The sequence below is a fragment of the Jatropha curcas genome, chromosome 9, assembly GCF_041381405.1.
Source record: "Jatropha curcas cultivar XTBG-Jc1 chromosome 9, XTBG_Jcur_1.0, whole genome shotgun sequence".
Taxonomy (NCBI): Eukaryota; Viridiplantae; Streptophyta; class Magnoliopsida; order Malpighiales; family Euphorbiaceae; genus Jatropha; species Jatropha curcas.
Window position 1 is genome coordinate 15998124 of NC_143159.1, and position 27045 is coordinate 16025168.

General features: G+C 32.4%; 1 pseudogene; it reads right to left on the minus strand.

Moving 5' to 3' along the window:
• Window positions 1-5751: 5751 nt before the first annotated feature.
• On the minus strand, window positions 5752-11386 carry LOC149493702 (uncharacterized; annotated as a pseudogene).
• Between the last annotated feature and the right edge of the window lie 15659 nt (window positions 11387-27045).

Sequence of the window (27045 nt, forward strand, 5' to 3'; positions counted from 1 at the left end):
GATATGACTAAAAGAGTACAGACTGTGCAGGCTGGAAAACGCGACGCGCGCGCGCGAATTGCATGAAGAGCTCGCGACTTGTGCTTGAAACTCACTGACTCTCATTTTGCACTGTACGCGATCGCGATTTTCATTTGCGCGCTCACGACTTTTACCTAAAACTCTCTGACTCTCATTTGGTGCTTTACGCGATCGCGACTTTCATTTGTGCGCTCGCGACTTGGGCCCGATAACACACAGACTCTCATTTTTGCATCTCGCGCTCGCGACTTTGCAATGCGCGCTCGCGACTTTCACCTGGAAACTCATTGACCTTCAGGTGTGCATTACGCGCTCGCGACTTTGCAAGGCGCGCTCGCGACTTGGGCTTTCATGCACTTTTGGACTTTATTTTCTATGCAATTGGATTCCTTTGCTCAACTTGTATGCTTCCAATCATTTTACAACAAAAATACAACATTAGAACATGTATTAAAACAACATGCAAGCATACAAATGATGTGAAATCAAATAAACATTATGAATTATGAAGTTATGAACTATGAATATGATGTTGTTGTTATATTATTGACATACCAACATTAGGCTCCATTGAGTTTAGGCAGAAACCATGTAGATAAGGCTATGTCGCGACATAGGATAGCAGATCTGCACCCCATACAGTTTGATACTCCGGCTACAGGCCGTTGAGTGGATATGATTATATACGGGCCATAGCAGCCAAGCATACAGTATTCATCCAGTTTCATACAGTTTTTCTTATCACTTCGGTTTCACTATAACCTTATGGAGCCATACAGATATCTTGACATAACATTTCATGAATCATACAGTATTATACGCAGTACGAAAGATAATCAAGGTATAAGGAAAATGATCATGCTATTTGTGCTTATATGTTTAATTATCCATATGCATTTACATGCTTATTTCTATCTATGTATGTGCTTAATTGTTTCTTTATATGTTGAGATATCCACTGAGCTTTATTTGCTCAGCGAGTTACCTGTTTAACTCACAGGTTTTGAGTTTGGACCGTAGAGAGTCAGCTTGCAACTGCTGCAGTTCATCTGTAGAAGACTCAGTCTTCAGGGTAGCTACTTATTTGGATGTGTATCTTTTGTCTACCCTTTTTTTTTTTGGCATGTACAGGGCATACAGTTGGGCCCATTTCATTTTGAAACTAGTATCATGTTTTGTAAATATTAAGTACATTATTAATATAAACAGCATCAGCATGATATAAGAATCTGGCTCCATTATTATATCAGCATGACAGGTCATAAAGTCAACCAGTTTGTAGCGTCTCGGTTCGGTTCATTCGGGTTTACGGGTGGACCGGGAAGGGATGTTACATAAATCCTGAATTTCATTTTTACAATGCTCTATCAATTCAAAGTTTTATATAAGCATGTGCATAGTACTACTTATAATTATTTTGACTATAAAGACGCATGGGAAAAAGTTTTCTCTATTCAAAATCCCACTGCTACTCATTCGTGGTTAATTTATTTTGATTAGTCTTTTCGTACTAATTTAAAGATTCCGAACTGGTTTAAAAAATGGTGGCAAACAAGGGGTTTATCCAATGATATTCTCCCTCCTCCTATCATCTCTTTATATCAATACTTTAAAGCCCATTATAAACCTAGACCTGAAGAAGCCCATATTCCATCCTTAATGTACTATTGTATGGCCTTCTTTACGCCCTGGGTATATCAATGGTATTTGGACACTCAGTATGCCATAGGAACTCAAATTCCTATGTTGGTAAAACGACACAAGATTAAATGGTGGGGCTCTTTCAAGAACTCTACTACTGAACTTAAAATCGATCAATGGATTCGAACTAAACTTTCTAGTACACCTGCATTAACCTATGCTACAACTCTTGCTTTAAATGATCAACCTACATTTGGAATCAAAAAAGCACAGTGTCAAGCGAGGTTAGCAGCAGCTAAAACCCCTGATGAGTATAAAAGAATTTGCCAGGAAATGTTCCAGCAACTTTCCACAGATTCTCCAGTAAAAACCTCCTCAAGTAAACCACCAGCAGGTTCTTCAGATAAATCGTCATCCAAACCCAGTATTAAAGGCAAAGCCAAATGGGCAGACATGGCGTCCTCCTCTTCGTCAACATCATCATCTTCCCTTGTTTCAAGTAAAGATAGCAATGATGATATTCTTCAATCAATAATAGTAAAAAGTAAAGCTGACAAAAAAGAAAAAGGAAAAGCAAAGTTAAAACAAAAAAGCAAAGTAAAAAGAAAAGAAAAGAAAAAGAAGGACACTTCGTCCTCATCTGATTAAAAGGCAGAAGGAACCTTATTCCTTCATGTGTCTCTACAGTAAAAGGCAAGCTCCAATGGCCGACCAAGCACTATTTCTCTACAGTAAAATTCCGTGGCAAACAGAGTAATGTGCATCAACAGTAAAAAGTAAACAGAAAGAAGATTCTTTGTTTTTTTTTTATAAAGGGAGCCTCTCCCCTTGTAAAGGCATAAGATAAGTTTTAGTTTTTAGTTAAATTAACCATAATCCCTCTCTCCTTCTTCGCTCCTAGTTCAAGCTGTAAACGTTCAAGTTGGAGAAAGTCTAAATCTAAAACTCTTGTAAGTTTTAAATCTTGTATTTATATTTTGTAAATAAATAAAGTTTGTAGTTTATCTTAAACTGCTACGAATATAAGTCCGTGTTTACGGCACCTTTCTCTTCTCCCTCCACACTCTGACTTAATTCTGGGGATCCTAGGTTAAGGTTGTAGGAACCCTAAACCTTTGTGCTAAATTGTTGATTAAATTTGTCATAAGTATGCTCTGTGGATGCAGCTTAGTCTGATCTTCCACATCAGAAATATTGTGTAAATTGTATGTTAATTCTGAAGTAAAATCATACTTAATGAATTATATAAGTATTCATATAAACCCAATTAATCATAGTATTTTAGTTCACAGTTATAATTTATCTTTAAATATTTGTATCTGTATTTATTTAAATCCTAGTAATAATCTTAGCTCTCTACATATATATGACTTGTAATTCTTAGTCTTTGTTTAAAATCAAGTCTTAAATTCTTTATCTTTGGTTTTGTTTTCAAAGATACGATAAAAAATTAAAGTCATAAGTCAATAGTGTAAAGTCTTTAGTCTAAAAAGCATAGGTCATTGTTTTCATTAAAGTCTTTAGTTTTTGTTTTCTTTAGTTTAGTCATTAGTCTTTATTTTTAGTCTTGAGTCTTCATTTTTTGTTGGTATCAGAGCCTAAACCCTAAAATCATACTTAATGAATTATATAAGTATTCATATAAATCCAATTAATCATAGTATTTTAGTTCACAGTTATAATTTATCTTTAAATATTTGTATCTGTATTTATTTAAATCCTAGTAATAATCTTAGCTCTCTACATATATATGACTTGTAATTCTTCAGTCTTTAGTCTACTTTAAAGTCATTAGTCATTAGTCTAAGTTTATATACGATAAAAATTAAAAAGCATAAGTCTTTTGTTTTTAAAGTCTTTAGTCATAAAGTCATTAGTCTTAGTCTTTGTCTAAAATCAAAGTCTTTAGTCTTTAGTTAGAATTTAATTTCAGTAGTCATAGTCATCTTTTTATTGGTTATGTTTTTATTGGTTTTGTTGGTTTTGTTTATGACAAATTAAAGCAAGTCTTTGTTGATAATAAAATAAAGCAAGTCTTTGTTGAAAAAATAAAGCAAGTCTTTGTTGAAAAAATAAAGCAAGTCTTTGTTGGTATCAGAGCCATTAGATTTAGTGCTACGTAGTAGAGATACATAAAAAAGTCTTCATTTTATGATATATAATAAAAGGTTTTGGCTTTGCCTACTGAACCCACGCCTACTGAACCCATGAGTAAGTCCTATGTGAGTGGCATCTAGCGGGTATAACCAGGAAGGGTATAACTAGGTAGTCAAAAAATTTTATCGTATATTATAAAATGGATCCTTTCTTATGTAGATCGGCTAGTAGTAATAGATCTGAAGACTCCGATAACTCAGAAATTAAAAGAGTCATAAATAGAAATGAATTAATTTTGCAAGATTTTAGTAAAGCAATTGATGAATGGGAAATTCCTAAAGTTGATAAAGAACAAATATATAAAGTTTCTAAATTTAATTTATTTAAAACAGATTATGTAATTAAAACCGAAGAAAGAGATTTTCAATTAAGTAAACCCTTTGAAAGGATAACTCTTTTGTCTTCTAAAACTTTGCAACATCATAAAAGTAAAAAATATAAATATATTCATATAGGGTTAATTCAAGTAGGAATAAAACCTTTAACCAGAGAAGGATTAAATACTAGTATTCTTGCAGTAGTCAGAGATGCTAGATTTTTAAATTTTCAAGATTCTTTATTAGGATCAGTTGAAACTAGCTTAAGTGAAGGACCGATCTCCTTTGAGGTCTATCCAGATATGACTGTCTCATTAAATGATTTAAATATTTTAGAAAGTATAGTTTTGGAAATTAAAACTCATAATTATAAGATGAAGCAAGGATCAATTCCTATAGCTTTAATATATAAAATTCATTATAAAGCAATGAATTCAGCTTTTGGAACTAAATATAAGTTACAACCTAAAATTGGTGAAACCCGATTTTTGCAAACAGACTTAACTAAAACTAACACAGTAATTCCTAAAACTATTCAATGGAAAGATATTACTCTTCCAAATGAATGGATATTGGAAGGGGTCGTACCTCCTCCTGCTCCAGAACCAGTAAAACCAAATGTCAATTTACAAAAAATTGAACAATTTGAAGATGGTAAAGTAACATTAAAATTTAATCGTAGTCAAAGTATGAGGTATACAAGGTCATTTTCTTCTGTGACAACAGATGAAAATGATAAACCAAGTTCCTCTATACCTTCTGTGATCTATGCTAAATATAAAGAACCTGAGCATAAACCTATTATTCAGACTTTAGTAAAACCTAGGTATTCCACTTCGGATATTCCAAATAAAATGAAAGGAGTCGATTATAGTCATTCTATCCCACAGGCAGTTTATAATCCTATAGATAATTATGTTAATCAACAGTCCAACTTAGTTCATACATCTCCAGAATCACCAACGGCTTCAGCTATAACTGAAAATGTTAGTGATATAAACAGAGAATTAAATGTTCTTAGTAAAGATGATATTGAGAAAAGCTTAATCAAAGAAATATCTAAAACCAAAAATTTAATTAAAATGAAAAAGATATTAAAAACTTTCTCTTTTGAAGAATTAAAATATGAATATTTAGATTATAAATTAAGTAACCAAACTGAACTTAAATTCTTTGAATGGTATAAATTAATTAAAGAAAATAAATCTGATAAAAGTGTAAATCCAATTACTATAAGAGATAAAAGACCAGAATGGATAGTAAATGATCAAACATTAAAAAGTGATTTTCCTCCTTAAACAATTAGTAAATTAAAATATCAAGACAATGAAATTATTTGTGCACCTTATAAAATTGCTCAAGATAATGATGTAAATAAAAAGGTAATTGAACAAAATAACTTTAGTAATGCAAGTTTAATTTGTTTAAACTCACAATTAAAACGAATAGAACATATGCTAGAAGATAAACCTTTAGTATCAGAAACCATAAAAGGAAAAGAAACTGTAAAAACTCACATGTTTAAACCTTATCAAATTTCTCAATCAAGTAAACAAGAATTTGTAAATAAATTAAAAGATCAATTGAGTAAACTTGAGGTTCATTCAGCAACTACTCAACATGTAGCTCCTGACACTACTGAAGCCTCTAGAAATATAAACATTATAGAAGAAAACATCAACTCTGATGGCAGCGAACCTGACTCCGAAGATGCTAAACAATTTGAATTAAATCCTATAAATCATCATCGAGAAATAGTAAATAGGGCACCCGACTTAGGCATTATTGATAAACCTAACACTATATCTCAATTTAAATATAATGCTTCAACAATCTATGAATGGAACATAGATGGTTTATGATACGACCCTAGCCAATTAACAAGTACTCTTGCAAATCAACAAGGAAGATCTAGCGGAAAGCATGCAATCACGGAAGTACCCGACAATCCCTATAACCCCCAAGTACTCTTGAAGAGAGAAAGCAAGGAATTTAGAACAAGAATCAGAAACTTACCTTCAAGTACTCTTGAAAACAACTCTGAAATTCTTGGTGCAATTAATCTTGTAGAACTCACAAGCTTAACTACTAAGGATATTTTGGTTCTATGAAGAACACAATCTGTTCTTGAAAGAACAAGAAGAAAACGTTTTGTTTTGATTTCAATTCAATGGTGGCTGTTGTGCAACTCTTACAACAATATAAGTAACCTAAGCTAACCCTAATGTGGCCCAAATGGGCTTAATTAAATACAAGTCCAAGCTAACTACTTAAAACAATCCTGACTTAAACATTAACTAACTTAGGCTGGCCCTACTCTAGAAAATAAGCCCAACCAACCTTACACTTAATTAATTAAGTCCACTAAAAGAATTTAAACAAAATAGGGCAAATGGGCCGAAGGCCCTACACAACCCATACTTAAGCTCATAATAAGATAACAACCTCCTAAATTTGCCTAAGTATAGAATCATGTAAAATGCATCAAATGGCAGCCTCATTGCACGCCTCAAGCATCATGACAAGCTTTGGTGCTTCTTCAAGTTCAATCTCACATCTTGCATAATTATGATCTTGAAGCTCTAATGTGATTTGTTCTTGAGCAAATGCATTCAAGGCTGTTCGTAGCTTGGTTGCATGAGCTCTTGTGATTGGCCCCACGGGTAGAGCTAGAGGATCCTTCACCTTGCTTCCTTGATCCGTATCATTCCCTCCCTCCTCAAAAAGATTTGTCCTCAAATCTGAATCATAATCAAATGGAGAAAGGTCAGAAACATTAAAGGTAGCAGACACGCCATACTCACCTGGTAGATCAATCTTGTAGGCATTGTCATTGATCCTCTCCAACACTTGAAAAGGCCCATCACCTCGGGCAGCAAGCTTTCCTTTCCTTTGGTTTGGGAATCTTTCCTTCCTCATGTGCACCCAAACCCAATCGCCAGGTTGAAATACCACACGCCTCCTTCCCTTGTTGGCACGGTCAGCATAGCTTTTGTTCTTCATGTCTATATGAGCCCTAACTTTAGCATGTATCTCCCGGATCAATTCAGCCTTCTTTTCACCATCTAAGTTAGCAATTTCACTTAAAGGCAAAGGAGATAAATCAAGTACAGTTAAAGGATTAAAACCATACACAAGCTCAAATGGACTATAACCACTAGAAGAATGTATAGACCTATTATAAGCAAATTCAATGAAAGGCAAACAATCCTCCCAAGTTTTCAGATTCTTACCAACCACCACTCTAAGTAAAGTACCTAGAGTTCTGTTAACTACCTCAGTCTGTCCATCCGTTTGGGGATGATAAGTAGTAGAGTACAGCAACTTTGTACTAAGCTTACCCCATAAAACATGCCAAAAGTGAGAAAGGAATTTGGCATCACGGTCTGAGACTATGGTGCGTGGCACCCCATGCAATCTCACAACCTCCCTGAAAAATAACTCAGCAATATGGACAGCATCATCACTCTTATGGCATGCAATGAAATGTGCCATCTTACTAAACCTGTCCACAACAACAAAAATACTATCCCTACCACGCTTTGTTCTGGGCAATCCAAGTACAAAATCCATAGAAACATCAGTCCAAGGCAAAGTAGGTACAGGTAAAGGCATATAAAGGCCATGAGGCATAGATTTAGACTTAGCTTGCTTACATGCTATGCACACACCACACAGTTTCTCTACATCCCTACGCATATGTGGCCAAAAGAAATGTTCAGCAAGTATATCATATGTTTTAAGAACACCAAAATGCCCCATAAGTCCTCCACAATGCGATTCTAATACAAGCAATTCACGCATAGAACATTTGGGTATACAAAGTTTATTTCCCTTAAATAAAAACCCCTCATGCCTAAAGAACTTATTAAATGCCCCATGTTCACATGCACTCCAAATAAGACTGAAGTCATCATCATCAACATACAAGGATTTTATATGCTCAAATCCTAACAACTTAGCATTAAGAGTAGTAATTAAAGCATACCTCCTAGAAAGTGCATCAGCCACAATATTTTCTTTCCCTTGCTTGTATTTAATCACAAAAGGAAACTGTTCAATGAATTCAACCCACTTACCATGTCTCTTGTTCAACTTACCTTGTCCCTTGAGGTGCTTTAAAGACTCATGGTCAGTGTGTATGACAAATTCTTTGGGTAGAAGGTAATGTTGCCATACCTCCAATGCTCTCACTAGAGCATATAGCTCCTTGTCATAGGTTGAATAATTGAGTTGCGCTCCATTGAGTTTCTCACTGAAATAGGCAATAGGCTTTCTCTCCTGCATCAACACTGCACCAATACCTACACCAGAAGCGTCACACTCAATCTCAAATGTTTTATCAAAGTCAGGTAAAACTAAAATAGGAGCAGAACAAAGAATGGATTTTAAAGTATCAAATGCCCTTTGTTGCGCTTCCCCCCATTTGAACCCAACTTCCTTCTTTACCACCTCTGTGAGTGGGGCTGCTATAGTAGAGAAGTCCTTCACAAACCTCCGGTAGAAGCTTGCCAAGCCATGGAAACTCCTCACCTCAGATATAGATTTAGGAGTTGGCCATTCTCGAATTGCTTTAACCTTTTCCTCATCGACTTCAATCCCCTGTGCACTCACAACAAAACCAAGAAAAACAAGCCTATCTATGCAAAAAGTGCATTTCTGTAGTTTAGCATATAACTTTTCAGCTCTCAAAGTTATCAATACTAACCTAACATGCTCAATATGCTCATCAATAGATTGGCTATAAATCAGTATATCATCAAAATAAACCACAACAAATTTGCCTAGAAAAGCACGTAAGATATGGTTCATTAATCTCATGAAAGTACTAGGTGCATTTGTTAGACCAAATGGCATAACCATCCACTCATATAAACCATATTTAGTCTTAAAGGCAGTTTTCCATTCATCACCTAACTTCATTCTAATTTGATGATATCCACTCATTAAATCAATTTTCGAAAAGTATTTACTACCATGCAGTTCATCTAACATATCATCTAGCCTAGGAATTGGATGGCGATACTTAACTGTGATTTTGTTGACAGCTCTACAGTCAACACACATCCTCCAAGAACCGTCCTTCTTAGGCACAAGTAATACAGGCACTGCACATGGGCTCATACTCTCCCTCACAAATCCCTTAGACAACAGGTCATCAACTTGGCGCTGCAACTCCTTAGTCTCCATGGGGTTGCTCCTATACACTGGCCTATTAGGAATTGTGGCTCCGGGCACGAAGTCAATCTGATGCTCAATGCCTCTTAGGGGTGGTAGTCCGCTAGGCATTTCATCAGGAAACACATCAGAAAACTCCTGCAACAAAGAAACAAAACTAGGAGGCAAAGAAGAAGTGTCAATGTCAGTCAAATTAAGCAAAGTTTCCTTAAACCGAATCATTAAGATTGGTCTACCCTCACCAACACTGCTACGGATCTCTCTCTCTCTTACATACATGTTTTGTTTCTTTCTTCCCTCTCTTGGTGTTTCACTCACCAATGGGCCATTCAATTGTTTCTTTTCACTCTTGGCCTCTTTATCCCTTTTTTCTTGATCTTTATTTTCTCCCTCCCCCTGAATACAATTCTGCCCCTAACTTTCTAATATCCTCTTTTGGTCCAAATAGACCTCTTGTGGTGTTAAAGGAGCTAGAACCACATTTTTACCCAAATAGGCTAGGGAGAACCGGTTGGTGTACCCGTCATGCTGGACTCGCCTGTCAAATTGCCATGGGCGGCCTAGAAGAATATGCCCAGCTAGCATAGGTACTACATCACAAGTGACCTCATCCTTGTACCTTCCAATGGAAAATGGCACCTTCACCTGCTTGTTTACTCTTACAGAACCCATATCATTTAGCCATTGAAGCTTATATGGCCTTGGGTGCTGCACACATGTCAAACCCAATTTCTGCACCATGCTCAAACTAGCTACATTAGTGCAACTTCCACTATCAATAATCAAAAGACATACCTTGTTAAGTACCAAGCATCTAGTATGGAATATATTCTCTCTTTGTTCTAAGCTCTCCTCTTGAACTTGCATGTTGAGAACTCGCCTAGTAACTAGTAATTGTCCCATCTCAGGTTGTAAAACTTCATCATCAACCTCATCATCATCATGGCAGTCTTCAAGTGGTGGCATTGGGTTTTCTTCATCCTCAGATTCAAAATAGGTGTATCCATCCCTAATCACTATTACTCTCTTATTAGGGCATTGAGAAGATATATGGCCCTTCCCAAGACACTTGAACATTTGATGTCTCTACTAGGAGTATTGGAACTTGAACCCTTTGAATAAGTTGGCACATTAGGCGTGAATGCCTTAGGCACTGAATCTGTCCCCTTTTGTGTAGAGCTTTGAAACTCCTTTTTCTCCTCCCTTTTAGGCCATCTAGCACCCCAAGAATTGCTATTGTTGTTGGCAGCCCTATATGATGTGGTGCTCTTCCCTTTTCTCTGCTTCTCTAACTTCATAGCCATATTCAGCATCTCCTCCATGGAATCATACTTGTACATCTCTAATGCATCAGCTATGTCTTTATTAAGGCCACCTAGGAATCTAGCCATGGTCACTTCCTCATTGTCCTCAATGTGTGCTCTAGCCATGCACATCTCCATATCCTTATGATAGTCTTCTACTGATTTGGCTCCTTGGACGAGTCTATGAAGCTTCTGATGCAACTCCCTGAAATAATGCTCAGGAAGAAAACGTTTTCTCATTACCTCCTTCATGTCTTCCCAATTGTGGATAGGTCGTCTTCCCACTTTTCTTCGACTCTGCTTAAGTTGATCCCACCAAAATAGAGCATAGTCTTGGAACTCTAAGGCTGCAATTTTCACCTTTTTTTCTTCAGTATACCTGTTGCATTCAAAGATCATCTCGACCTTCCTCTCCCATTCCAAGTATTCGTCTGCATTGTTTCGGCCTTTGAAAGGTGGCACCTTGAGTTTGATGTTACCCAAGTTACCATCTAATGGTGTGTCAACCTCTTCGTCATCCTCTCCATAGTAAGTTTCATTTCTGTAAACACGGCCTCTACCAATCCCTCTTCCTCTTCCTCTATTATTTCTACCTCCTCTTGCCCACATAGGCTCTCTATGCCATTCATCATCCTCTTCTTCATACTCTTCATGCCAAGGTTGTCTAGAGTGCTCTTTGGAAGTGCTTGCACCCCTCCTTGTGGCATTAGGGTCATGTCTTTCTGTCTTTTGCTCTTGAATCTCCAGTCTGTCATTAAAGCTCTCCATAAGCCTAGTGATTCGTCCCATTTCTCCAGAGAAAGCATCTAGAAAGGCTTGTAGTTTTGGATCTTCAACTTTGAGAGGGCTATTATCCTTGTCTCTAGATGAATTAGACATCCTGAAATAAGATTGCAAAAACTAAGGAAATAGTTAGTTTATCACTCCCTCACGTGTTTCTCTCCTTATTTGGCTTTTTTTTTTTTTTTTTCAATATGTGGGTTTCACTCCAGCCTTTTACCACTCTTTCCACTTGAATAATTGCACTTCAGAATCCCAAAGTTGCTACCAAAGTCAAGAGAAAGTTAGGAAAAACAAAGAATATAATTAAGTAATGCACAAACTCTATCAAGAAATCACAATGTTTGAATGGCAATGCAAGAATAAGAAAGGTGTATTGCTAGAAATCAATAAACTAAAGTGTAGGAACAAGCAAATAACACTTTAGCAATGTTAAATGAAGCAAAGATAGCACACAAACAAGAAATTGAAACTAGAATTTAAAAGACGAATTAGGGATATAGTGTATGAATTTAGTTCGCTACAAAGCAAACCAAATATGGACCTAATTAATTCTACCCAATCAAAGCAAGCAAACAAAGAAAACCCAAAAAAAATTTTTTTTTTTTTAAAGGTACTGTAGCAAGTTTGCTTCTGAGTTCCTGTAGCAGGTTACTGTAGCAGACGTTTTAAGGTACTGTAGCAAGTTTGCTTCTGAGTTCCTGTAGCAAGTTACTGTAGCACACGTTTTTGATTTATATCCTCACTTATCCTACAAATGTGACCCAATTTAGGTAGGGTAAGGGCTTAACAAGGTATAAGTGGAGGGTTTGTGTCTCCCAATTCAATTTAGGTAGGTAATGACTTAGTCCAACAATGACTTTTGTGTCTCCCAATTCAATTTTAGGTAGGTAATGACTTAGTCCAACAATGACTTTTGTGTCTCCCAATTCAATTTTAGGTAGGTAATGACTTTAACAACCAATTCAAATCCAGATTTTTTTTTTTATCAAGAAATAAGCAAACAACAAGAATGTTCAAAGATAGATCTGGAATTAGTCAAAAGGGTAACTAGAAAATGATGCAAACAATAAGAAGATACAAAGAGAAAACTAGATTCAAGAAGATTTAACAAGAAAATTCTAGATCCAAGAAGATCTAATGAGATTATGTCTAGATCGAACAATATTTAAATAATTTTTTTTTTCAGATCCAAGAATTGGCTCTGATACCAGATGATACGACCCTAGCCAATTAACAAGTACTCTTGCAAATCAACAAGGAAGATCTAGCGGAAAGCATGCAATCACGGAAGTACCCGACAATCCCTATAACCCCCAAGTACTCTTGAAGAGAGAAAGCAAGGAATTTAGAACAAGAATCAGAAACTTACCTTCAAGTACTCTTGAAAACAACTCTGAAATTCTTGGTGCAATTAATCTTGTAGAACTCACAAGCTTAACTACTAAGGATATTTTGGTTCTATGAAGAACACAATCTGTTCTTGAAAGAACAAGAAGAAAACGTTTTGTTTTGATTTCAATTCAATGGTGGCTGTTGTGCAACTCTTACAACAATATAAGTAACCTAAGCTAACCCTAATGTGGCCCAAATGGGCTTAATTAAATACAAGTCCAAGCTAACTACTTAAAACAATCCTGACTTAAACATTAACTAACTTAGGCTGGCCCTACTCTAGAAAATAAGCCCAACCAACCTTACACTTAATTAATTAAGTCCACTAAAAGAATTTAAACAAAATAGGGCAAATGGGCCGAAGGCCCTACACAACCCATACTTAAGCTCATAATAAGATAACAACCTCCTAAATTTGCCTAAGTATAGAATCATGTAAAATGCATCAAATGGCAGCCTCATTGCACGCCTCAAGCATCATAACAAGCTTTGGTGCTTCTTCAAGTTCAATCTCACATCATGCATAATTATGATCTTGAAGCTCTAATGTGATTTGTTCTTGAGCAAATGCATTCAAGGCTGTTCGTAGCTTGGTTGCACGAGCTCTTGTGATTGGCCCCACGGGTAGAGCTAGAGGATCCTTCACCTTGCTTCCTTGATCTGTATCAGTTTAAGTGAATATAATATATTAAGTATTTTGCAACAAATGACTATGGCTGCAAATGCTTGTAAAACGCAGTCAATTATTTCTGATAAAGCTATTGCAGAAATCCTCATTGCTGGATTTACTGGACAACTTAAAGGTTGGTGGGACTATCATCTCACTGAACAACAACAACTAGAAATTTTAAATTCAATTCAAATCAATGATGAAGGTGAACCTATATATGATGAAAATGGTTAAGTAATTCAGGATGCTGTGTCATCTTTAATTCTCACTATTTCACTTCATTTTATTGGAGATCCATCTCACTTAAAAGATAAAAATATAGAATTACTTAGTAATTTAAAATGTAAACACTTAGGTAATTTTCAAGAATATAAAACTACTTTTCTAACTAGGTTAATGTTAAGGGAAGACTCTAATCAAAGCTTCTGGAAAGAAAAGTTTTTGGCTGGACTACCTTATTTCTTAGGAGAAAAAGTTAGGAACAATATTAAACAACAATATGGTCAACCTATACCATACAGTAAATTAACTTATGGTCAATTAATTAGTATAATTCAAAAAGAAGGTTTACAAATTTGTCATGATTTAAAACTTCAACGAACAATAAAATATGAAATGCAGAAAACTAAAAAAGAATTAGGATCATTTTGTAAACAATTTGATTATACTTTAAAATCTCCACAGAAATGTGATGGGCAATGCTCGCGAACACATAAATCTAAAAAACAGTATAAAAATAAATATTATAAAAGACAATACAGGTCTACACCTAGTCAAGATAAATTTTATTCTAAAGAAAAATATAAACCCCATAGGAAGTCTAAAAGAAAGCAACAAGCTAAAAATTCAAATAAAACCTCTTATAAAGATTTAACTTGTTATAATTGTGGTAAAAGGGGACATACTTCAAAATTTTGTAAATTTAATAAAAAGTTAAATGAATTACATTTAGATGAAGAAGTGTTAAATAAAATCCACGAATTATATCTTGATTCTGATTCTTCAGAATCTGAGGTTATAGAAAGTGAAAATCAAATTGATGAATTAGGTACAACAACTAGTTCATCTGATTATTCTATAAATATGTTAACTAAAGATCAGAGTACGCTTTTGGAAGTAGTAAATTCTATAGATGACCAAGACACTAAAGCTAAACTCCTTCAAAAACTCATTAAAAGTTTTGATGAAACCCAGATAGTAAAAGAGGATATAACTCCTAAAATTCAACATAATACTTATATTAAATAAAAATGAAGAAAACAACAAAAATATTATGTTGAATTTTAGGAGTTATATCCTCTTTTACTATCTGGGTTTCATCAAAACTTTTAATGAGTTTTTGAAGGAGTTTAGCTTTAGTGTCTTGGTCATCTATAGAATTTACTACTTCCAAAAGCGTACTCTGATCTTTAGTAAACATATTTATAGAATAATCAGATGAACTAGTTGTTGTACCTTATTCATCAATTTGATTTTCACTTTCTATAACCTCAGATTCTGAAGAATCAGAATCAAGATATAATTCGTGGATTTTATTTAACACTTCTTCATCTAAATGTAATTCATTTAACTTTTTATTAAATTTACAAAATTTTGAAGTATGTCCCCTTTTACCACAATTATAACAAGTTAAATCTTTATAAGAGGTTTTATTTGAATTTTTAGCTTGTTGCTTTCTTTATTTGAATTTTGTTGGCTCTGATACCAACAAAATCCTAAAAGACTAAAGACCAACAAAAGACTAAAGACTAAAGACTAAAGACTTATACTTTTTAATTTTTTTCGTATCTTTGAAAACAAAACCAAAGATAAAGAATTTAAGACTTGATTTTAAACAAAGACTAAGAATTACAAGTCATATATATGTAGAGAGCTAAGATTATTACTAGGATTTAAATAAATACAGATACAAATATTTAAAGATAAATTATAACTGTGAACTAAAATACTATGATTAATTGGGTTTATATGAATACTTATATAATTCATTAAGTATGATTTTACTTCAGAATTAACATACAATTTACACAATATTTCTGATGTGGAAGATCAGACTAAGCCGCATCCACAGAGCATACTTATGACAAATTTAATCAACAATTTAGCTCAAAAGGTTTAGGGTTCCTGCAACCTTAACCTGGGATCCCCAGAATTAAGTCAGAGTGTGGAGGGAGAAGAGAAAGGTGCCGTAAACACGGACTTATATTCGTAGCAGTTTAAGATAAAATACAAACTTTATTTATTTACAAAATATAAATACAAGATTTAAAACTTACAAGAGTTTTAGATTTAGACTTTCTCCAACTTGAACGCTTACAGCTTGAACTAGGAGCGAAGAAGGAGAGAGGGATTATGGTTAATTTAACTAAAAACTAAACTTATGCCTTCACAAGGGGAGAGACTCCCTTTATATAGAAAAAACAAAAAATCTTCTTTCTGTTTACTTTTTACTGTTGATGCACATTACTCTGTTTGCCACTGAATTTTACTGTAGAGAAATAGTGCTTGGTCGGCCATTGGAGCTTGCCTTTTACTGTAGAAACACATGAAGGAATAAGGTTCCTTCTGCCTTTTAATCAGATGAGGACTTTTAATCAGATGAGGACGAAGTGTCCTTCTTTTTCTTTTCTTTTCTTTTTACTTTGCTTTTTTGTTTTAACTTTGCTTTTCCTTTTTCTTTTTTGTCAGCTTTACTTTTTACTATTATTGATTGAAGAATATCATCATTGCTATCTTTACTTAAAACAAGGGAAGATGATGATGTTGACGAAGAGGAGGACGCCATGTCTGCCCATTTGGCTTTGCCTTTAATACTGGGTTTGGATGACGATTTATCTGAAGAACCTGCTGGTGGTTTACTTGAGGAGGTTTTTACTGGAGAATCTGTGGAAAGTTGCTGGAACATTTCCTGGCAAATTCTTTTATACTCATCAGGGGTTTTAGCTGCTGCTAACCTCGCTTGACACTGTGCTTTTTGGATTCCAAATGTAGGTTGATCATTTAAAGCAAGAGTTGTAGCATAGGTTAATGCAGGTGTACCAGAAAGTTTAGTTCGAATCCATTGATCGATTTTAAGTTCAGTAGTAGAGTTCTTGAAAGAGCCCCACCATTTAATCTTGTGTCGTTTTACCAACATAGGAATTTGAGTTCCTATGGCATACTGAGTGTCCAAATACCATTGATATACCCAGGGCGTAAAGAAGGCCATACAATAGTACATTAAGGATGGAATATGGGCTTCTTCAGGTCTAGGTTTATAATGGGCTTTAAAGTACTGATATAAAGAGATGATAGGAGGAGGGAGAATATCATTGGATAAACCCCTTGTTTGCCACCATTTTTTAAACCAGTTTGGAATCTTTAAATTAGTACGAAAAGACTGATCAAAATAAATTAACCACGAATGAGTAGCAGTGGGATTTTGAATAGAGAAAACTTTTTCCCATGCGTCTTTATAGTCAAAATAATTATAAGTAGTACTATGCACATGCTTATATAAAACTTTGAATTTTACTGGAGTATAAAGGGATGGAGCAGGCCAATCTTTAGGATGAATAACTCTTTGGATTTTTATGGAAGAGTACAAAATAATAGATTTATTTTTTGGATCAAAATTATGTTTAATTTTTACAGAGTCAGTATCAAGTAAGATATTATGATAATATTCCTGAGGTTTTGAAAGATCATTTGGAGTAAAATACCAATCCTCAGGGTAATAGTGTTTTAAAATTGACCAAGGATTAATATTATTATATCCATCCTCGATCTCAATTTCATAATCAAAAATATTTTTAACAAACCATTTATGTATACTTTGAGTGGTATACTGGATTTTTGGCAAATCCACAGCCATTAACGGATTTGATAAGTCTTTACTGCCTACCGTTTGAGACAGACTAGCCGTACCATGAACGGGTACGATCGTTTTAAGTTTAGAAGACATACCTGCATCCTCTGTGGAAGAAGATGCTATACCTTGCAACGCCTTTAAAACTTCCGGGGATTGACTGAGTTGTTCAATCCATTTTTGAAGATCTTTAGAAGTTTTAGTGTTTAAAGTTGAGGTTTTAGTGAGGTCTTCGGAATGCCCTGAAAGAGCTTTAGTGGGTGAGTCAGAGTCCTCTTTAATGGCTTTACCATTGTCCTTTTTCTTTCCCATTGTGCTGTAAGAATTCGCGAGTAAGAAAGTCTGGAATATTATTTTTATGACCAGGAATAAATTCAATATCAAAATCAAAAATACTTAATAATGCTTGCCATCTTGCAAAAATTTGTTTAGAGGCAAGATTTTTAACATCTTTTTGTAAAACATCTTTAGCAGATTGACAATCAATACGTAATAAAAATTTTTGGTTTAATAAATCAGACTGAAATTTATTTATACACATTACTATACTCAAAATTTCTTTTTTAATAGTGGAGTAGTTAAGTTGAGTGGGAGTCCAATGGCCTGAAGTGTATTGGATTATACGTTCTTTACCATCAAGTTGTTGCTTTAAAATACCACCATATCCTATATCCGAAGCATCAGTTTCAACAATTTTAAATGCTGTAGGATTAGGAATATATAAATATGGTATTTCTTTTACTAAAGATTTTATCTTTTGAACTATTTGAGTGTGCTTATCCGTCCAGGGACTAGCATTTTTTCATAATCGATCATGCAATAATTTTAACATACAATTTAAATTAGGGTAAAAATCAATGACATAATTTAAACAACCAAGAAACCTTTGTAATTGGAGTTTATTAGTAATTTCATCTGGAAATTTTTCTCCAAATACCAAAGTTCTTTCTATGGGTTGAATTTTACCTTGCTCAATATAATGACCCAAAAATCTGATTTTAGTTTTAAACAAGTCCATTTTAGTTTTACTTAAGGCCAAACCATTTTGCCGAATTACCATACAAAATGTTTTTAAGTGTGTGAAATGTTCATGAAGAGTTGTACTAAAAATAACTACATCATCAATATATACAATACAAAATTTAGAATAAGGATTAAAAATATCATTCATAATCCTCTGAAATTCAGAAGGAGCATTTTTTACTCCAAAAGGCATTACATTCCATTCATATTGACCAAATGGAACTGTAAATGCAGTTTTATATCTATCCTTAGGATTAATTTGAATCTGCCAATATCCAGATTTCATATCAAATTTACTGAAAATATTTGCTTTATATAATTTTTTTAGAAGATCTTTTTTATTAGGAATTGGATATCTAATCCATTTTAAAGCCGTATTTAATGGTTTATAATTTATTACTAATCTCGGAACACCACGTTCTATTTCAGCATTTTTATTGACATAAAAAGCTGCACAAGACCATGGGCTTCTAGATTTAGATATTAATTTTTTATTGAGTAAATCCTGAATTTCATTTTTACAATGCTCTATTAATTCAGGATTCATCTGAATTGGTCTAGCTTTAGTTTTAATAGTTTTTTCATCAAAATCTTTTTCATATGGTAAATCTACTATGTGTTGTTTACGATTCCAAAAAGCATGTGGATGATCAGCACATAGTTCCTTTTCCATAGATTCTTTTAATGTTGTGATTTTATCTTGTATTTCTTTAGTCTCTAATTGTTGTTTAATTTTGTTTAAACACATATTATTTGTTGCATCTTTTAAATCTTCTTCTCTAGATTCAATTAAATAATTGATTTCTAATATTTTAATTGAATGAGCTTTTAAGAGATTTAATTGCTTCTTCTTAGGTTTTTCAGTGAATTCTAACTTAACTGTACTATTTCTTATTTTAAATTTAATACAATCCTCTTTAACTGAGTATGGTGTTATTAGGATTATAAAAGGAGTTCCTAATATAACCATATAATTTATTTGAGGTGATAACAAAACTACTGTGTTTATTTCTAAACCTTGGTTTACTATTTGTGTCATTTGTTTTACCTATAATTTCTAATTTAGATTTATTTGCAGTACTTAGTTTTTCATTAGTTTTTGACCAATATCTTTTAAGGATTAAATCTGATTTTATACAATTTAAATCTGCACCTGTATCAAATAGTGCAATTGCATCTATCCCAAAATCATTTACCTGAATGTTTATTTTTACCAAATATTTTCTTGAAGTTATTTCTTGTAATAAGTTTAGAAAATTACTATCGACATCTTCATCTAATTGATTTATTTCATCTTTATCTGGTTCTGCTTCATCAGAAGAAGAACTAGAAATAAGTTGAGATTCTAATACCTTTATTAGTTTATCATGAAGTTGAAATTGTAGTTTTAATTCACTAACTTCCTTCTTTAGATTCCTAACTTCATTTTTTAAATTACTAGTGGAATTTTCTGCTTCTACTTTTTTATGCTTATTTTTATTTAATATAGTTGTGAGATCATAAGTATTATGCTGAATTTTAGGAGTTATATCCTCTTTTACTATCTGGGTTTCATCAAAACTTTTAATGAGTTTTTGAAGGAGTTTAGCTTTAGTGTCTTGGTCATCTATAGAATTTACTACTTCCAAAAGCGTACTCTGATCTTTAGTTAACATATTTATAGAATAATCAGATGAACTAGTTGTTGTACCTAATTCATCAATTTGATTTTCACTTTCTATAACCTCAGATTCTGAAGAATCAGAATCAAGATATAATTCGTGGATTTTATTTAACACTTCTTCATCTAAATGTAATTCATTTAACTTTTTATTAAATCTACAAAATTTTGAAGTATGTCCCCTTTTACCACAATTATAACAAGTTAAATCTTTATAAGAGGTTTTATTTGAATTTTTAGCTTGTTGCTTTCTTTTAGACTTCCTATGGGGTTTATATTTTTCTTTAGAATAAAATTTATCTTGACTAGGTGTAGACCTGTATTGTCTTTTATAATATTTATTTTTATACTGTTTTTTAGATTTATGTGCTCGCGAGCATTGCTCATCACATTTCTGTGGAGATTTTAAAGTATAATCAAATTGTTTACAAAATGATCCTAATTCTTTTTTAGTTTTCTGCATTTCATATTTTATTGTTCGTTGAAGTTTTAAATCATGACAAATTTGTAAACCTTCTTTTTGAATTATACTAATTAATTGACCATAAGTTAATTTACTGTATGGTATAGGTTGACCATATTGTTGTTTAATATTGTTCCTAACTTTTTCTCCTAAGAAATAAGGTAGTCCAGCCAAAAACTTTTCTTTCCAGAAGCTTTGATTAGAGTCTTCCCTTAACATTAACCTAGTTAGAAAAGTAGTTTTATATTCTTGAAAATTACCTAAGTGTTTACATTTTAAATTACTAAGTAATTCTGCATTTTTATCTTTTAAGTGAGATGGATCTCCAATAAAATGAAGTGAAATAGTGAGAATTAAAGATGACACAGCATCCTGAATTACTTCACCATTTTCATCATATATAGGTTCACCTTCATCATTGATTTGAATTGAATTTAAAATTTCTAGTTGTTGTTGTTCAGTGAGATGATAGTCCCACCAACCTTTAAGTTGTCCAGTAAATCCAGCAATGAGGATTTCTGCAATAGCTTTATCAGAAATAATTGACTGCGTTTTATAAGCATTTGCAGCCATAGTCATTTGTTGCAAAATACTTAATATATTATATTCACTTAAACCATCTATGTTCCATTCATAAATTGTTGAAGCATTATATTTAAATTGAGATATAGTGTTAGGTTTATCAATAATGCCTAAGTCTGGTGCCCTATTTACTATTTCTCGATGATGATTTATAGGATTTAATTCAAACTGTGTAGCATTTTCTGAGTCAGGTTCGCTGACATCAGAGTTGGTGTTTTCTTCTATAATGTTTATATTTCTAGAGGCTTCAGTAGTGTCAGGAGCTACATGTTGATTAGTTGCTGAATGAACCTCAAGTTTACTCAATTGATCTTTTAATTTATTTACAAATTCTTGTTTACTTGAGTGAGAAATTTGATAAGGTTTAAACATGTGAGTTTTACAGTTTCTTTGCCTTTTATGGTTTCTGACACTAAAGGTTTATCTTCTAACATATGTTCTATTCGTTTTAATTGTGAGTTTAAACAAATTAAACTTGCATTACTAAAGTTATTTTGTTCAATTATCTTACTATTTGTATCATTATCTCGAGCGACTTTATATGGTGCACATATAATTTCATGATCTTGATGTTTTAATTTACTAATTGTTTTAGGAGGAAAATCACTTTTTATTGTTTGTTCATTTACTATCCATTCTGGTCTTTTATCACGAATAGTGATTGGATTTAAACTTTTATCAGATTGTTTCTCCTTAATGAGGTTATACCAATCAAAAAATTTAATTTCAGTTGAGTTATTTAATTTATAATCTAAATATTCATATTTTAATTATTCGAAAGTATAAGTTTTTAATATCTTTTTTATTTTTATTAAATTCCTAGTTTTAGATATTTCTTTGATTAAACTTTTTTCAATATCGTCTTTACTAAGGACATTTAATTCTCTGTTGATATCACTAACATTTTCAGTTATAGCTGAAGCTGTTGGTGATTCTGGAGATGTATTTACTAAGTTGGACTGTTGATTAACATAATTATCTACAGGATTATATACTGCCTGTGGAATAGAATCACTATAATCAACACCTTTCATTTTTAAATTTGGAATATCAGAAGTAGAAAATCTCGGTTTTACTAATGTTTGAATTATTGGTTTAGGCTCAGTCTCTTTATATTTAGTATAAATAACAGAAGGTATACATGAAGTAGGTTTATCATTTTCATCTGTAGTTACAGAGGAAGATGACCCTGTATACCTCATACTTTGACTTCTATTAAATTTTAATGTAACCTTACCATCTTCAAATTGTTCTATTTTTTGTAAATTGATGTTTGGTTTTACTTTATCAATAACTGGAGGAGGTACAACCCCCTCTAAAATCCATTCATCTGGAAGTGTTATATCCTTCCATTTGATGATTTTAGGAATTACTGTGTTTGTTTTAGTCAAATCTGTTTGAAGAAATCTTGTTTCACCAATTTTAGGTTGTAATTTATATTTAGTACCAAAAGCTGAATTCATTGCCTTATAATGAATTTTATAAATTAAAGCTATAGGAATTGATCCTTGCTTCATTTTATAATTATGAGTTTTAATTTCCAAAACTATACTTTCCAAAATATTTAAATCATTTAACGAGACAGTCATATCAGGATAAACCTCAAAAGAGATTGGTCCTTCACTTAAGCTTGTCTCTACAGATCCTAGCAAAGAATCTTGAAAGTTTAAAAATCTAGCATCCCTTACCATTGCAAGTATACTAGTGTTTAATCCATCTCTAGTTAAAGGTTTTATACCAACTTGTATTAATCCTATATGAATATATTTATATTTTTTACTTTTATGATTTTGTAAAGTTTTAGAAGACAAAAGAGTTATCCTTTCAAAGGGTTTACTTAATTGAAAATCTCTTTCTTTGGTTTTAATTTACATAATCTGTTTTAAACAAATTAAATTTAGAAACTTTATATATTTGTTCTTTATCAACTTTAGGAATTTCCCATTCATCAATTGCTTTACTAAAATCTTGCAAAATTAATTCATTTCTATTTATGACTCTTTTAATTTCTGAGTTATCGGAGTCTTCAGATCTATTACTACTAGCCGATCTACATAAGAAAGGATCCATTTTATAATATACGATAAAATTTTTTGACTACCTGGTTATACCCTTCCTGGTTATAACCGCTAGATGCCACTCACATGGGACTTATTCATGGGTTCAGTAGGCGTGGGTTCAGTAGGCAAAGCCAAAACCTTTTATTATATATCATAAAATGAAGACTTTTTATGTATCTCTACCACGTCGCACTAAATCTAATGGCTCTGATACCAACAAAAACTTGCTTTATTTTTTCAACAAAGACTTGCTTTAATTTGTCATAAACAAAACCAACAAAACCAATAAAAACATAACCAATAAAAAGATGACTATGACTACTGAAGAGTTGTAGCATAGGTTAATGCAGGTGTTTAGTAATTCCTAACTAGGTTAACTAAGGGACAATTAAAGACTAGTTCCTATGAACTAGTCTTTTGTTGGTTTTAGTAATTCCTAAAACCATCCAATGGAAGGATATAACACTTCCAGATGAATGGATTTTAGAGGGGGTTGTACCTCCTCCAGTTATTGATAAAGTAAAACCAAACATCAATTTACAAAAAATAGAACAATTTGAAGATGGTAAGGTTACATTAAAATTTAATAGAAGTCAAAGTATGAGGTATACAGGGTCATCTTCCTCTGTAACTACAGATGAAAATGATAAACCTACTTCATCTATACCTTCTGTTATTTATGCTAAATATAAAGAGACTGAGCCTAAACCAATAATTCAAACATTAGTAAAACCGAGATTTTCTACTTCTGATATTCCAAATAAAATGAAAGGAGTCGATTATAGTCATTCTATCCCACAGGCAGTTTATAATCCTGTAGATAATTATGTTAATCAACAGTCCAACTTAGTTCATACATCTCCAGAATCACCAACGGCTTCAGCTATAACTGAAAATGTTAGTGATATCAACAGAGAATTAAATGTCCTTAGTAAAGACGATATTGAAAAAAGTTTAATAAAAGAAATATCTAAAACTAGGAATTTAATAAAAATAAAAAAGATATTAAAAACTTATACTTTCGAAGAATTAAAATATGAATATTTAGATTATAAATTAAATAACTCAACTGAAATTAAATTTTTTGATTGGTATAACCTCATTAAGGAGAAACAATCTGATAAAAGTTTAAATCCATCACTATTCGTGATAAAAGACCAGAATGGATAGTAAATGAACAAACAATAAAAAGTGATTTTCCTCCTAAAACAATTAGTAAATTAAAACATCAAGATCATGAAATTATATGTGCACCATATAAAGTCGCTTGAGATAATGATACAAATAGTAAGATAATTGAACAAAATAACTTTAGTAATGCAAATTTAATTTGTTTAAACTCACAATTAAAACGAATAGAACATATGTTAGAAGATAAACCTTTAGTGTCAGAAACCATAAAAGGCAAAGAAACTGTAAAAACTCACATGTTTAAACCTTATCAAATTTCTCACTCAAGTAAACAAGAATTTGTAAATAAATTAAAAGATCAATTGAGTAAACTTGAGGTTCATTCAGCAACTAATCAACAATTTAGCTCAAAAGGTTTAGGGTTCCTGCAACCTTAACCTGGGATCCCCAGAATTAAGTCAGAGTGTGGAGGGAGAAGAGAAAGGTGCCGTAAACACGGACTTATATTCGTAGCAGTTTAAGATAAAATACAAACTTTATTTATTTACAAAATATAAATACAAGATTTAAAACTTACAAGAGTTTTAGATTTAGACTTTCTCCAACTTGAACGCTTACAGCTTGAACTAGGAGCGAAGAAGGAGAGAGGGATTATGGTTAATTTAACTAAAAACTAAACTTATGCCTTCACAAGGGGAGAGGCCCCCTTTATATAGAAAAAACAAAAAATCTTCTTTCTGTTTACTTTTTACTGTTGATGCACATTACTCTGTTTGCCATTTAATTGCTTCTTCTTTGGTTTTTCAGTGAATTCTAACTTAACTGTACTATTTCTTATTTTAAATTTAATACAATCCTCTTTAACTGAATATGGTGTTATTAGGTTTATAAAAGGGGTTCCTAATATAACCATATAATTTATTTGAGGTGATAACAAAAATACTGTGTTTATTTCTAAACCTTGGTTTACTATTTGTGCATCTGTTTTACCTATAATTTCTAATTTAGATTTATTTGCAGTACTTAGTTTTTCATTAGTTTTTGACCAATATCTTTTAGGGATTAAATCTGATTTTATACAATTTAAATCTGCACCTGTATCAAATAGTGCAATTGCATCTATCCCAAAATCATTTACCTAAATGTTTATTTTTACCAAATATTTTCTTGAAGTTATTTCTTGTAATAAGTTTAGAAAATTACTATCGACATCTTCATCTAATTGATTTATTTCATCTTTATCTGGTTCTGCTTCATCAGAAGAAGAACTAGAAATAAGTTGAGATTCTAATACCTTTATTAGTTTATCATGAAGTTGAAATTGTCGTTTTAATTCACTAACTTCCTTCTTTAGATTCCTAACTTCATTTTTTAAATTACTAGTGGAATTTTCTGCTTCTACTTTTTTATGCTTATTTTTATTTAATATAGTTGTGAGATCATAAGTATTATGTTGAATTTTAGGAGTTATATCCTCTTTTACTATCTGGGTTTCATCAAAACTTTTAATGAGTTTTTGAAGGAGTTTAGCTTTAGTGTCTTGGTCATCTATAGAATTTACTACTTCCAAAAGCGTACTCTGATCTTTAGTTAACATATTTATAGAATAATCAGATGAACTAGTTGTTGTACCTAATTCATCAATTTGATTTTCACTTTCTATAACCTCAGATTCTGAAGAATCAGAATCAAAATATAATTCGTGGATTTTATTTAACACTTCTTCATCTAAATGTAATTCATTTAACTTTTTATTAAATTTACAAAATTTTGAAGTATGTCCCCTTTTACCACAATTATAACAAGTTAAATCTTTATAAGATGTTTTATTTGAATTTTTAGCTTGTTGCTTTCTTTATTTGAATTTTGTTGGCTCTGATACCAACAAAATCCTAAAAGACTAAAGACCAACAAAAGACTAAAGACTAAAGACTAAAAACTAAAAAACTAAAGACTAAAGACTTATACTTTTTAATTTTTTATCGTATCTTTGAAAACAAAACCAAAGATAAAGAATTTAAGACTTGATTTTAAACAAAGACTAAGAATTACAAGTCATATATATGTAGAGAGCTAAGATTATTACTAGGATTTAAATAAATACAGATACAAATATTTAAAGATAAATTATAACTGTGAACTAAAATACTATGATTAATTGGGTTTATATGAATACTTATATAATTCATTAAGTATGATTTTACTTCAGAATTAACATACAATTTACACAATATTTCTGATGTGGAAGATCAGACTAAGCCGCATCCACAGAGCATACTTATGACAAATTTAATCAACAATTTAGCTCAAAAGGTTTAGGGTTCCTGCAACCTTAACCTGGGATCCCCAGAATTAAGTCAGAGTGTGGAGGGAGAAGAGAAAGGTGCCGTAAACACGGACTTATATTCGTAGCAGTTTAAGATAAAATACAAACTTTATTTATTTACAAAATATAAATACAAGATTTAAAACTTACAAGAGTTTTAGATTTAGACTTTCTCCAACTTGAACGCTTACAGCTTGAACTAGGAGCGAAGAAGGAGAGAGGGATTATGGTTAATTTAACTAAAAACTAAACTTATGCCTTCACAAGGGGAGAGACTCCCTTTATATAGAAAAAACAAAAAATCTTCTTTCTGTTTACTTTTTACTGTTGATGCACATTACTCTGTTTGCCACTGAATTTTACTGTAGAGAAATAGTGCTTGGTCGGCCATTGGAGCTTGCCTTTTACTGTAGAAACACATGAAGGAATAAGGTTCCTTCTGCCTTTTAATCAGATGAGGACGAAGTGTCCTTCTTTTTCTTTTCTTTTC